The sequence below is a fragment of the Lonchura striata genome, chromosome 5, assembly GCF_046129695.1.
Source record: "Lonchura striata isolate bLonStr1 chromosome 5, bLonStr1.mat, whole genome shotgun sequence".
In the NCBI taxonomy this organism is placed as follows: Eukaryota; Metazoa; Chordata; class Aves; order Passeriformes; family Estrildidae; genus Lonchura; species Lonchura striata.
The window spans coordinates 12,525,150-12,539,700 of record NC_134607.1 but is presented as its reverse complement, the minus strand read 5'-3'; the positions used below and the strand labels follow the sequence as shown (position 1 = coordinate 12,539,700).

At 43.8% G+C, this 14,551-nt stretch overlaps 1 protein-coding gene across 8 annotated transcripts in view; it reads right to left on the bottom strand.

Annotated features, from left to right (window-relative positions):
• The window catches only part of ADIPOR2 (adiponectin receptor 2), a 44,217-nt gene extending 36,549 nt beyond the window's left edge, over positions 1 to 7,668 (bottom strand). Inside the window, exons 1-2 of one of the 8 annotated variants that reach the window (XM_077783299.1) lie at positions 7,540 to 7,567; positions 3,908 to 3,955 (exon numbers count right to left, since the gene is read on the bottom strand). The gene's annotated coding sequence lies outside the window, so the exon portion shown is untranslated. Of the gene's footprint in view, positions 1 to 1,056; positions 1,196 to 2,147; positions 2,362 to 3,907; positions 3,956 to 7,269; positions 7,402 to 7,539 lie in introns of those variants that run through there. The other 7 variants (XM_021535035.2, XM_021535036.2, XM_021535037.3 and 4 more) reach the window with 7 other exon arrangements.
• Between the last annotated feature and the right edge of the window lie 6,883 nt (positions 7,669 to 14,551).

The window sequence follows — 14,551 nt, the reverse complement described above, 5'->3', positions numbered from 1 at the left end:
TCTGAATGTTGTAACAAATAACAATGCTTATGAACTGTTCATTTATTACAAAGACATTACTTCCATTACTGTCCAATTCATGAGTCCCTTCAGTTTGAAATGAGAAAGTGTCACCTCAAAACAGGATCTTCAAGAAGGAAGCATTGAGTTTTAATGTCTACATGTGATAGTCTCTCAAAATGTAATGTGATTTCTGGTGGTAGTACAAGAACTACTGGACACACCACACTTAACTGCTAAAAGAACAAGAATGTGGAATTGTGCCTTTTCAAGGATGGCCTTAGCCTACAAAAAACACTCATGTGAGTCTTGCAGGCAGATAAGCCCTCAGGCACTTGTATAATAATGAACTATTGAAGCAGAGCCAAGACATGAGTTTTCAGAGGAAAACAGTCATGGGTTCTGCGATCATGCTTTGTTTCTCACAATGACTTTACTGTGATGTGTAACAAGGGGCTGTTTGATCCAGTTAACTGGTCCAGAAAAAGTCAGCTGGAAAGGACTTACATGAAGGAATGAAAAACTAATGTGCTTTGAGAGCATCTTGTACCACCTTTCCAACAGCATTTTAAGGCTCTGCTGCCCCCAACCCAACACATGTCCTGGCTATTCACAGTCCTGCAGAGCTGCACTGCTACATCAACCATGACCTTATCTGAGTACTTGAGATTGTGCTGTACATCACTGCACTTTGCCCACACTGACCTGTACCCTGAAGTCCTTCCAAATCAGTTGACACAACTGGCATTTTCAACAGCATCACTTGTTGCTTGGGTGTTTGGGACACAAACAGCAATGCCATGGCTCTGAAACTTGGTCAGCTTCTCTTGCTGTCCATCAAGGACAAATTTAACTTAAAATTGGGTTTGCCTTCAAGACAGAATACATCCTACCCTTAAACTCTAAAGCATAGGCTCAAGGCTATATTAGAAGAGTTTTACAGACAAAGTAACTAAAACCAATGGACACCTCCTCAGATACTTCAGCAATAAGTCACTTCCTACTGAATCAAAGATTTCTTTTGTAACCCAGAAGTTTTAACATTTTATTACTGACCTTCTTTCCTTACAGTCCTGGTTGATATAAAAACGCCAGAACAAACAGCTATATAAAATCCTAAGAGAGAAATGAGGTTTTAGCAAATCATACTCTATGTTTCTGGGGGATGATCTAAAAAGAGAACAAATAATTTGTATGTATTTATATTTAAATAATATTGTATTTATATTTAAATTTCCTCTTCTATACTAAAAATGTATTTGAAAATTGCCCCTTGAGAAATACCTTACAAATCAAGTAGCTAGCAAATTCCTTCCCTGCATTAGTGAAGCTCGTAAAAAGGAAAGGATTTTTATAAGACATCTATTATTGAGCTATTTCTGTAATTCTACAGATTTCACATGGTTGCCAATTATTAAAATGTCAGAGAGCAGGAAGTCAAAGAGTAGTTGCACATAACCATGGACATTAAGATAACCATGACACAAGCCTTTTTCAGCATCCTCGTTCTAGCCTGGAGTATACAAAGGTCAGAAAACCACTAAGTAAAGGTTTTGTTGACTTTGTTATGCTTTTCTCAACCCTCAGAACACTCACCTCAGAAAATAATCAATTTTGCTCCCCACTGAAGGTACAGCAGGCAGAAAGCCAATAGTTGGCACTTTGTCACACAACTACTTTAATAAAAATTATGAATAGTCTCTTACTTATTTCTATAGTCATGTTCCATTAAAACAAAAACCCATTTGCCTAAAAGATTAATACTGAGAACAGTGCAACATTGCTGTGACCAGCCTTGCAATGCCATATGCCATTCTAAAGAATACATAGACACATAAATAATTCTTAAACTAACACAATTTGCAAAGCAAATTGTTCTTCACAAGCAAATTGGCTGTATCATCTCATACCGTCTGAATGTACCAGATTCCACCACCACCAACTTACCTCCACGGCTTTAGTATTTGTCTAACTAATACATGCTCACAAATTCCACCAGCCATGGAGACCAACACATAAATTAAAGCATTAGGGAAGGAAACAGAAAAAGTGAATCCTTCAGTTTACACCTGGGAATGGCAAGTGCTCAGGGTCAGGAGCAGCCCACCAGGAAATGCAATGCAGTGTTCTTCATGACAAAACCATACCTAAGCTGTCAGCTGAGAAACACTAAAAAGCATGTGATTCTTCAACCCAAGTCCTGCTAGCCAGCCACTTCCTTCTTCCTTGTTCCAAATGCTGGAATCCCTCTCCCTGCAGCTAAAAGCCTGCCAGGACTCTCAGGACTGACATACAGCCAGTCTCAGCTATACTTATCTTTGCACTGCATGGCTTTTTCAAACAGCTCCCACTGCTGTCCGTGAGATACGGATACAGTTCTAGTACAAGCAACAGTTAAAGATTAACTTACAGAATTTTACCACCAGCCAGAAGAATTTTGCCATTCAGATTTAATCTAAGTAGCTAGATTGGTATTTGCTATCAAAAGACAGCTTTTACTGTTTCTCTTCACCTATCTCATTTCCATCACAAGTTCTGCATTTTACAAAAACCAGAAACAATGTACAGACATATGTGATCTTCAAGTCCTTATCATGGTTACACCTCCCAAAATCTAGTATCACCTACCAAATAGTTCGAACGAGAAATCAAAGGAGCACAAGTAAGGGCCTTCAGTGAAGTCTGTGGAATTACATTAAGAAAATATTTCCTATGGCAGGAAGGCCCATGGCTCATTCCCTCAAGGAACAGCCTGTTATTCAAATACCCATAAATATCTAATTTACTAACACACACTTACAACAACATTTTGAGAAAAATCAAATTTGACAAGTAAAAAAACATCCATCAGTAAGAAGCTAAAACAGGAACCTTGCCAGAATGCTGTCATTAAAACAGAGAAAAGCCCACTAAAGGCTCATACCAGCAAAATGACCATTATCTAGAAGCTGTAGAACTGCTTAAGAAATCCAGTGATGTCCTAAAAAACTCCACAGCACACAAATTGTCATCCTCTAGACCTAAACAGAGCAGCACAATTGACCTTGGCTCCAAACAAAGAATGGCAGTCTCTGCAATCCTCTAAGCAGATGGAACCAACATGTTGGGGGAAAAGAGCATTTAATTTGGTTAAGACAAGGAGGACAACCAGACTAACAGATATGAGAAATTGCTTTGGTGTACTTGTGATAAAGCAGCCTAGTGACATCTTATCATTGAATATATGCAGATGATCACAGATACCCTTAGAAAAACAACTATTTCACAACAACAAACCACTTTGGTAGACAGCTGGACTCTTACAGGACCTATTCACATGCAGGAAACATTGTAACATTATGACATCTACATCTGGTCTACCTTTAGCATTTTGAGATAAAATACTAGCAGAAAGAAGAGAGTAAAACAGGGCAAACAAAGGAAGTAGCCTTTCCTGTAGCAGGTTTGCAATGCACTTAGATGTGCTGGCAGAACACTGAAATACCCACTTTGAGTATTCAGACATGACTTTCAGCCCATTCTGCAAATAAATTCTCTACTCTCTTGCCTACTGCTGTCTGAAGGTACCTCACAGCCAATGATTACAGCTCTGCCTGTTCCAACACTTTCCTCCTGTAAATAGTGCCTGACTATTTTCTGTTCTCACAAGGGCTTAATTAGTCCTGTTCACAGAGAGCTACAGCAGCTGGCACATCCCAGCAGATTCCACTGCATTTTCAAAGCTATTGGAATCCATCTGAACCACGCAGCAAATTTTTCTACACTAACAATTATGTGTCCTGTGAAATTTACATCTACCTATATGCTTGAAGACCCCTTTCTGCAGTCAATTTAACCACAGGACAGCCCTGAGATGTCCCAAAATCACAGACACACATGTAGTTCACAGAAGTCCAAAGAATCCTACCTGGTCAGAAAAAGAGACCCTCTCTTCCACCAACAGAGCAGCAGAAACCTGCAACTCCAAAATGCATGAGTAATCATGTTAAATAAGAAAGCGAAATACCATTTAGACATGTAATTTTTGCTTTTCATATTTCTAAGCACCTTAATTCTGGCAAATCACTTCAAGTTCTTTGCTATTTCACAAATCAAGTAGCAACAGCATAAGCTGTGTGGCACCTCCTTTCCTCAGAGAGGCTGCCTGCTTATCACTTCACCACCTGCCACATGCCAACATGCTGAACAGCCCTCTGGAAATGGAAAGTTTGTCACCCTGTCCTGAAAGGGAACCTTGAGGTTCATTGTCAAACTGGACTAAGATTATATATTTTATGTCAAACTTTCCAGAAAATATATGTAATCACTGGGCAAGTTCAATTTTACAGTTATGTGATGGTAAAAGTCTGCATCTCACACTCCACAACCCAGAAGGCAGGAGGTTGTTCTCACCAAAGCTCTGTAACAGGAACTATGTGAAAACGACTCACCTCCTGCTTCTTATTAGCTTACACACTGATCTGCAGCATCCTACTTCAAAACTCAAATGTTCCAGTAGTAGGAACATATTCAAATGAACAAATGAAAGTTTAAAATGTTTTCAGAAATCAGTTTCCTAAAGAATAAGAACTGAAATCTTATTTGTTTCCATATTCTTAATTTTTGAAAACCAGTCTCTTTGTTAAATTTCTCTTAACAGAGTGCTCTAAAAAGCAGAGGCAGACAGTCACCATGTTAAGTACAACCAGCTGAAATAAGTCTTGTAAAAAGACAAGGCATTTAAAACAAGTTCTATTAGAAAACAATAGTTTAATACTCCTTCCCTTAAACACTGTCCCAAATACTTTTTCATAATCACCACCATTATCTTGTGTAACGTCTTTTCAAATCTACCAACACCGTCTGTCAGAAAATTCACTGAATGACTCAGACAGATACTTTCAAATCATAAATACTCAAAACTGCTATTTCCATTTCAGAACTACTTCTGTTCAAGGATTTGAATTGCTGATGGCATAATAATCCAACGACCTCCTGAAGTTTCCTTATCAAGATTTTCCTCACACACAAGCAGCATGCCACTGACAAAAGCAAGCCTTGCTGCTTTGCACAGTGGCTTGGACAATATGGTTATGCAATCCAAAACCTGGAAAACTTGTAAAATTTTTAGTGCCTAATACTGAGTATCTTTTGTACATGAATGCTTGACACAGCTCCTTGAACATGCAACTGAAGACATGAGATAACAGCAGAGATCCCAACATTAAAATCACTGGCATTACATGCCCCGCCAATTCCCATTAATTTTCCTTCATCACAGATCTACAGAAACGCTTGCCTAGAGCAAGCACAGGCTTTCCAAAGCTCAGCCTTCTAATCCTGTGTCCAGAAGTCAGGCTTTCAGTCTGAATCTCATCCACGTTGCCAAAACCACTGGTCACTAGCCACTTGCCATACTCATGGCAATGCCACCAGCTCAACAGCACTGATTCAAGTCCATTAGGGCAAAGACTGGAGTATGGGGGTGATGGAAAGCCCCATGGGTCTGGCTCTCTTGTTTCTTTAAGACAATTTAAGCTTCTAAACCCATGGCATTTTAAATCTATATTTGAGAATATACATATAACATATAAGAATTTGTTGGAGAAATTTTCACCATAAAAGGTTTTGCTTGAAGTACGCCAAAAATACACTCTTGTCCTTCACACCACATCATGTTTTCAGATCTGATTTACACTCAGAAAGCATCATTTTGAAAACCTGGGCTAGGTTGGGATGCAGCTTTTAGCTCCTCCATCACTACTTCTGATTCAGTTTTCCACATTAGCAACTATCCTCCATGGCTTTCACAGCAAAGCTGCCAACAACCTTATTCACAACCATATTTAGTTGTCAGCTCAGACAAGGGAATAATTTCTGTATTGTATCAACTAATCTTACACTTCCAACAGAACAATGACCTCCTTTTAAGTTGCCTACTAACACACACAGTCTTCATATAGGTTTAAGTGTCACAGAACAAGTGAAGTTCACACATAATTAATATGTTATCCCTATAATTCAAGCACCGCAGCAGGAAACCTTATTAACTGCAACTGGCTAGCAACCTTACAGGAAAAGAAAAAAACTCAAAACACAAACTTCCTTTCTCCTATAAACAAGGCTAGGTCGTAGCCAAAGATAACAAGGAGAACTGGCCATGTTTCATGATCGTGCTGCACCCATAAGTCCAAGACACAACGCCTATTTTTGCTGATCACAAATATATTTTCCTCTGTTACAGCATCTACCACAAATGTGAAGTAGTCTCAATAAAGTTCTGCAGCAAACAAGCACCTCCACACTGAAATACTACAAAAAGGACTCCGAAATCTGAGGATTTTTACAGTTCTGAGTGCTGTGCAGCACACAGCGCTTCACTGACTTCCAGAACAGACCTGTGAAGACCAAAGCCAGGATGAAGCCAGAAATTCAATACTGACACTGACTACAGCAAGGGAGTGAAAACAGGAGTTTAAATTACACTCTGAGACATCAACTCGAAACCAGATTATGCCAAGAAGGGTTTGCCCAGAGAGCCTGGCCAGCTTCATAAAATTCGATCCATTTTTAAAAATACACAACATGGTTATGATACACAAGACAATTCAGCTGTGTGGAAAAGTTCCATGCTGCATGAAAAACACAAAGTTTCTTTAAACATGAGGTAACATCCAAAAGCTTTTCTGCTGTATGACAAGTGCATGATACTTTACATAGACAAAGTGACAAAGCCCAAATGACAAAAAAAAAAAAAAAGTTATCATTTAATATTAATGGTTTTCTCAAAACAAATGCTCACACATCTACTGAAGCCACAAAATCAACTGAGTTGTAAGGCTAAGACAAACACACGAAGAAACTAACACTGCTTGAAAACACCAGAAAAGAACAACAACTGTCATCTCTTCTTTGTTTTCCAGGCAATTACCATGTTTCAACATCTTCGTTGTTCATCCCAAGCAAACAAGAGATCAATACCTGATTCTCTCAGGAAAACAAAAAAAAAACAACAAAACTTTTTAAAAAGTTTCTTCTGATGCCACTTGAGAATATCCAAACTGCGGTCACCCTAATATCAAATATTTATATTACATTGTCTACTGTTGGTAACTCCAGTGTTTATAGATATAAGCACTTAAAAACACTCTGCTGTTAAAAAGGGTTCCCACACTGTGCAAGCGGAGGAATTATTACTGATATTGCCTCCCTAAGAAGATTTCAGGGGCAGCAGCAGATTTTCCTGCCTGACAAGCAACAAGTGCACGGAAGGCTATAAACAAGACCCACTTACGGTGCTCTTGACCCACTTAGAGCGCTCCCCTGGCCTAAAGCCTCCCGCAGCAGCCGGCGATTCCGCGGAGCTCCGCCGTGCCCCGAGCGAACCCGCGAACCCGCAGGGCCTGGCGGGGCGCGGGCAGCGCCCTCCGCCCGCCCCGCCCCGCCCCGGCCCGGCCCGGCCCGGCCGGCAAAGGCCGCCCCGACCAGCGGCCGCCCGCCCGGGCGGGGCGCCCCGGCCCCGCGGAGCGCAGCGCGGCCGCGGCTCCCGGCGCTGCTCACCTGGCAACGGCCGGCGGAGGTGCTGCCGCCGCCCGCGTCCCGCGGCCGCTGCTGCCGCCGCCCGCCCGGCCCGGCCGCCGCCTCCTCCGGCCCTACGGCGTCACCATCGCACGAGGCCGCCGCCGCCAATGCGGGACGCGCCGCCGCGGCTGCGCGCCCGGCGCCGGAAGGACGCGCGGCGCGCCCGGCCCGGCCCGGCCGCTCGCGGAGGGGGCGGCGCCGCGGGCGGCAGGCGCGCCGGGAGCGGAGCGGGGCCCGGCGCCGGGAGCAGCTTCCTGGAATCAGTGGGGAAAGAGTTCTGAGATATCGGGTCCGGCCCGTGGCCAGGCGCCACCGTGTTGGCTAGACCAGGGCACTGTGTGCCGTGTCCGCTCTTGCCGTAAGCTCCTCCAGGGACGGTGACTCCCTGGCTCCCTGGGCAGCCCATTTCGTCCATAAAGAAGTTCTTCCTGATGTCCAGTCTAAGCCTTCAGCTGGCGCACTTTAAGGCTATGTGCTCTCGTCCTGTCGCTGTTGCCTGGGAGAAGAGCCAGACCCCACCTGGCTGCACCCTCCTGCCCAGGCGTTGTAAAGAGCCATAAGGTCTCTCCTGAGCCTCATTTATCCAGGCTAAACACCCCCAGCTCCCTCCTGAGCTACTCTTTGTAAAACGTGCCCACACCCTTCACCAGTTTCATTGCCATAGTATGGACTTGCTCTAGCACCAAAAAGTTCTTCCTGAACTGAAGGGCCCAGAGCTGGACACAGCACTCGAGGTGTGGCCTCACCAGTGGTCTCAGGGGAAACCTTATGTCTCTACATGATGAAAACCGGGCAGTGTACAGGGGGACAATCGCTGCCCTGGTCCTGCTGGCCACAATCCTCTTGATACAGGCCAGGACGCCGTTGGCTTTCTTGGCCACCTGGGCATACTGCTGGCTTATGGTCAACTGGTTGTTGACCAACACTCCCAGGTCCTTTCCCAGCTGGCTTTCCAACCACTCTGTCCCCAGCCTGTATCACCACATGGGATTGTGGCCAAAGCATGGAAGGATTGGCAAAGAATGGAGTTTCCAGCCCCCAGCGATGGCCTTCAGGCTGGAGGGGGGTTCCCTTTTTTAGGGCTTCCTGTGTGCCCTGAGCAGGCGGCAGTGTCACCCTCTCCTCTCGGAATCAGCATCAGGGGAAACCCCAGCACTTCCATGACCGGGAAGCCACCCATGGGAACAGCCCAGAGCCATCCAGGCACAGCACAACTCACTGTGGAAAAAGTGTCCCACAGAACATGTATCAGAAAGGACAAAAAGGATCATGATCAGCAGTTGTAAATCCCCAAATAACAATAATAAACCTCCTATTATAATACAGTAATCATATCATGCTCATGGCCTCCATCCATCAATCTTCTCCTGCAGGACCTGAAGCTGTTACTAAAATCTCTTGTTTCTTTGTTCTGTTAAAATTATAGTTGAGATCTAAGTTTTTTGGGGTTTTTTTTGCACTAGAAGAGAACATTGGGAGGGGACATGAATGAGGGTTTGAATGTGTCTGAATGGTGGTGCCAAGAGGATGAAGCCAGGCTCTTCTCAGTGATGCCAGGCAATAGGACAAGAGGTAATAGGCAGACAGTGATGCACAGGAAATTCCACCTGAATATGAGGAAGAACATCTTTACTGTACAAGTGACCATGCACTGGAACAGAATGTCCAGAGAGGGTGTGAAATCTCCCTTTAGGGAGATATTCCAGAACCACCTGGACACAGTCCTGTATCCCATGCTCTGGGATGGCCCTGCTTGAGCAGGGAGGTGGGAGCAGGTGCCCCACTGTGGTGCATTCCAGCCTGACCCAGTCTGTGATTCTTTGGTGTGGACATCCCCTGTGTCCAGGGCAGTTGGAGGAGGGGGAAGAGGCCTCACTGGACAGGCTGGCCTGCCTGCTCCCAACATGGCACCGGGCAGGGAGGCCACAGCTGCTACCAGACCAGAAGGATGATGAAAACCAGGCAGTGTTCCCCGTCCTGATGTTGCAGGAGGCACCTGGGAAGCCTGGCTCAGATGACAGGGTCCAGACACCTGTGTCTGGTGTAGAGGCATGGAAGGGGAGCACGAAAGAGAACAAGAACTTGCCCTCTTAAGAAATGGGAAGTGTTGGCTGAGCAGCAGGAAAACCTCTGTGACGTGGAGATTTCACCTCCCAAAATAGTGTCCTTGGGGAAAATGGTAGAAACCCTACACCTGCATGTTTTACAGTGAGACCAGTCAAAATATGAAGGGAACACTACTCTCTTAGAGGACAATCTTAGCAACTGCCAGGGAGAATAATGATTGATAAGGGATGATTTGGAGAGCCTGTCTGTAATTTGTGTGGCTCTATGTACTTTAGTGCTTTGCTGAGCCACACTCCAATCATTACACTTGTCCCCACACCCAGAAATTTTAGCTCAAACCAGTAACCGTGAATGAGATAGTTAAAGTAAGAAAAAATATCCCTGTAAATTAATACTTGAGTTGTTTTGATCCTTATTAATTAATATTTGAATTGTTTTGTTTATTAATAAATACATCCTGCCCATTCCTTAAACCTCTGTTCATAAAACTATGATTTGCTATTGTCTCCTTTAAAACATGTCCCACCTCACACATTCATCAAGGTTTTTGTTATTGTGAAGGGAGCAAGGTAGTTACTGAACATTACATTGCACTCTTACACATACTTACTGTTTCTCTCATCAATCAAAATGTATTTTGACAGCCGTTGGGCAGCAGCATGGGGAGCAGCAGCTGCAGTGGCTGCTCCAGCTCCACCCCGTGCCTATCAGATGAAGTATTTCCTGCCCTGTCTTTCAGCATTTCTTCTGTAAAATGGCGCTAATGATTTAAAAATATTTTGAGCTTCATTGACGAAAAATATATGTAAAAACTGCATGTCATTTTCATCTGTCATTTCCTGTCACCATAACGTGTATGCAGCCAATTAAGAGGGAAAATGAGATAGGAATACTGATTCAATAAATATTAAATAAAATAAATGTGGGTAGTTTATTCTGGTTCAAGAGCCTGGAAATCAAGAAGCAAACTGTGCCCTGCAATACAGAAAAAGACATTTGCAAAAGCAGAGTTATGTACTGCCTGGGCATTTGAAGATGATTCCTAGAAAATGTAGCAGTAATAAAATGTTCATTGCCTTAATTCCTTCAGAATGTAATTCCTTCAGAATGTGTTTGTCCTATATACACAGCCCTGTGATTTGTGGAAGTTGGCAGGTCATTACTGGTTAACTCTGTTGTTCCCGAGCAAGAGAAAACAAATCTGTCTGCAACAAATGAAACTGAGACCGGCCAGAATCATCACAGTGAATTGCAGAGAGCTGTAGCTCTAAAAAATTGGTCTAGATGTTTGCTCAGGCAAAGCAGATGCTAAATACATGTGCAGTTCCTTGAGACCGTGGAAAAGACAAGGTTCCAATTAGCTCCAACACTGGGTCTACCCCACATATTTTCATTTTTTCCCCTGAAAGGCAGTGCTGTCCTTGCATGGTAATGCCCCATCCAGCCCATCCAGCATAATCTCGATGTTTTGGGAATCTTGTGAAGGGCTGACACAGCGACATGGCACTCTAGGAAGTGCCACAAGACAAATGATGATTCAGAATAAAACTACCTTAGGGTAAGGAAGAGCCTGGACCATTTTTCTTTTTCTATTTTTTTTTTTTTTTACCTCAGGATGTGTGTTACTGCTGCAAGCCTTTTAACTGCTTCATCTCTGTTGGCAAACATCCCTGAGCAGCTCCCTTCTGAAGTCCCCAGGACAGCCAGCACCGTGTGGCAGCACCGACAGGAAAAGGGTCTGGGGAGGCACTGCAACCTCCCAGCAAAGCAGGTCTGCTCACTCTCTTCGTATTTCTTTCCTTATCAGAGTCTTCATCTCCTCCCAAATCACCAGGGGCCCCAACCTCTCAGTCACAGCTGCTGAAGACTGCTGCACCCACCACATTCCAAACAGCTGGAACTGTTGCCAGTACTGGAAGCTGGGGAGGCATCAGAGCCAGCTTGCATGGGTGGGTAACATGGAGAGGAAACTGTGATACTTAGGGCAGGTGTCCAACTTGAGTGTCACAGGGCAGGATTTAGTAGTTCTTTTTATGGCTGCTGCACTTTACTCACAGGGAGAACTCCTGACCCTGTTTGCTCCCCCTTTCTCTCTTTCTATCTTCAAGGAAATGCTGTCATGTAGGTCATACCTTTTTGAATGCAAATGCAAATGCAAAAAAAAAAAAGAATTTCCACTGTCATTTAAACAGAGCTAAGAAACAAGAAAGTATAACAACAGCTTCAGGTCCTGCAGAAGACTGATGGATGGAGGCCATGAGCGTGCTGTGGTCATTGTATCATACCGTGAGGTTTATTACTGTTATATAGGGATTCACAACTGCTGATCATGATTCTTTTTGTCCTTTCTGGTACGTGTTCTGTTGGGCACAGAAATCTAACCTTTGCTTATCTTTCAGCTGGTTATATTTAGGCTACAGAGCTGGTAAGCTGAAGAGGTGGCCCAGTCCCAAAGCCTGGAGCTGGGACAGGCTACCCACTTGACAGTCTCTGCATCCACAAGCCTTTGCACACAGAGTGTTGGTGCCAGGGAGTTAGAATCTGGCCAGGATACACATCTGCACCAAGGAGATGGGATGCACCTCTGTGTCCAAGGGATTAGACACTGTGTGTCTAATCTGCTGTGTGTCTGTCCTACGACAGTTCCTTCACAGCCTGCCCTTCAGTGAATTTCCCTTCACAGAGTATCTGCTAGAAACTATTTAACCTGATATAGAGTTAAACAAAAGCTAAATGAAAGTTAATGACCATATAAGCAGCTGATTCTGGAAAAGCCTCCTGACAAGACACTTGAGAAATGCCCTGTAGTTACTGGAAGGTATTTCCCAAGGTCTCCTTGGGATGTTCTAGGCTGTGTCAGCAGATGAAAATACTGTCTATATTTCTGTAGCCCCAGGTGATGAGGAATTGCTCCCACAGTGTAATTTAAACCTACCAGGGTTCTCTCTGGATGGGGTCAAGTGCGCAGAGACTCCTGCATGTTTGATTTCCTATGACTGAATAAGATCTGCTTCATTTGTGCTTTCTCAGGTCCACAGGGAACAAACTCTAGTCCATATAGAAAGTACAAGTTACACCAATGCTGCATGTCTGGATTCAATATGGCTGTTTCCCAAACTGCAAAAGGCCACTCTGATACACTGAGCTCTGAGCAGGCACAGACTTTTTGGGGACAAAGAATGAGAGCCTCCAAATGGTTCAAGTGGCCTGAAGTTCACCAGTGTTAAAAAGCTCATTTAAATTTTCTCACAAACTCACCACCTTCTTTGTAGCATGATTAATATCAACTGAAAGTGTCTGTTCTGGGATCAGCTATTGCTTAGCTTACCTTGCAGCAGAGCATACTGAGGCCTCATTCATTCCCACTATAACTTAAGCAGTAGTTGCCAGATGGAAAATGATGACAGATTTGCATGCTGTTCTGCTCTGTTTAGGAGCCCATGTTCAGTGCCTTGCAGTAACATTATATTTGCATAGTGCCTTTAAGCCCAAAATACTGTAGTTTTGCATGACTTCACGGTGGCCATTCTATCAGCCTTGAAGTACAGCAACTTCAGGATTGGAATGTGGCAGCCAGTTACCAGACCACAGTATATAACAGTGTACTGTGTGAGTACCTTATCCATATGAAACTGCAAACAGAATCTGAGCAGGCAGCAACCAGGCTGACCTCTCTAAGCCTTACTTCAGCTACAAGATCTTCAATACCCATAAATAAACAAGCCCTGAGCTGACCTCTCTTTTGTAGCACAGTCCTGCTTCCAGCATTGTGCCAGAGTAATGCTCTGCTGCTACAAACCCTCCGAGGTTCCTGCTGGACCTCCAGCAACCACCTCCGACCCTGCAAGGTGCTGCTGAGCCTCTCTGTGCCGAATTTAGTGTCCCCACACAATGAGGATACAGCTGCCTGCCTGCCAGACTTAATGAGCAGAGAACCTCGGCCTTCAATTAAACTTTTTTCAGCTGTATTTCTCAAATGCAAAGAAATTAAGTAACTGTTTGAAAATCACAAAGAAGATTATCAGCAGAGCTGATAATTATGCTTGGCTCCCAGCCCCACCACACCCCTTTCTATCATTTTGTGCATCAAACAAAATCCACTACTTTTCACCTTCCATGGGAAAGAAGCAGTCCTGCTGCAGCTTTCTGTTTGACTTCCTTTGTTCCTTTGGATTTGCATCAAGCCAGTTCAGCTGTGTTCTTACTTTATACATACTACCATCCTCTGGAGGTGCTTTTTTATGTGTGAGTGCCACTGAAATTAAGTTTGAAGCTAGAGTTTAGTGGCACCAAAATTTTGAATACAAAATTCCCAGAAAATCTAAAATACTGAAACCTGGGTCTTCTGGAAAAAAAAGAGGGAGGAAAGAAATCTAATGGTCACTTCTATCGCTATATGGTCCCAGTCCAATAGGAGCTGCTGGCTCAAACCAGCCTGCCAGAGGCCTGGAATGCTGGAACAGAAGGCCAAAAAACATATTTTTTTTCCATCCAGACAACATTTTAGGTGGAAAAAGAAGGACATATCCAGGGACACACAGATGAATAGCAGCCCTAACAATGCCAAATTTTCCGCTCCCAGAGTTGTTTAGATCCACAAAATTAATTGTGGTACCAAACCGCAAGGAGAGCTGTGACTCCCTAAAATGTGTGGTCTTTATCAGAAAGGCCAGATGAAGTGATTTTGAACCATTAGACACTTTAACAATGTCTGAGGGTGTCATATATAAAGAGCTGACACCTTCAAGCAGTGCTGCAATAAGGATGGACAAGAACATGAGGTGAGCGTTGTGGGGGGAAAGGTCTTTTTTCAGATGTATCTAAGGTAGAGCACATTTTAGTACAGGGATAGAAACAGAGTATCCCAGGAGTGAATAGATCACACATTTGATCCGATTTTGGGCTCAGTCCAACTCCCACTGAA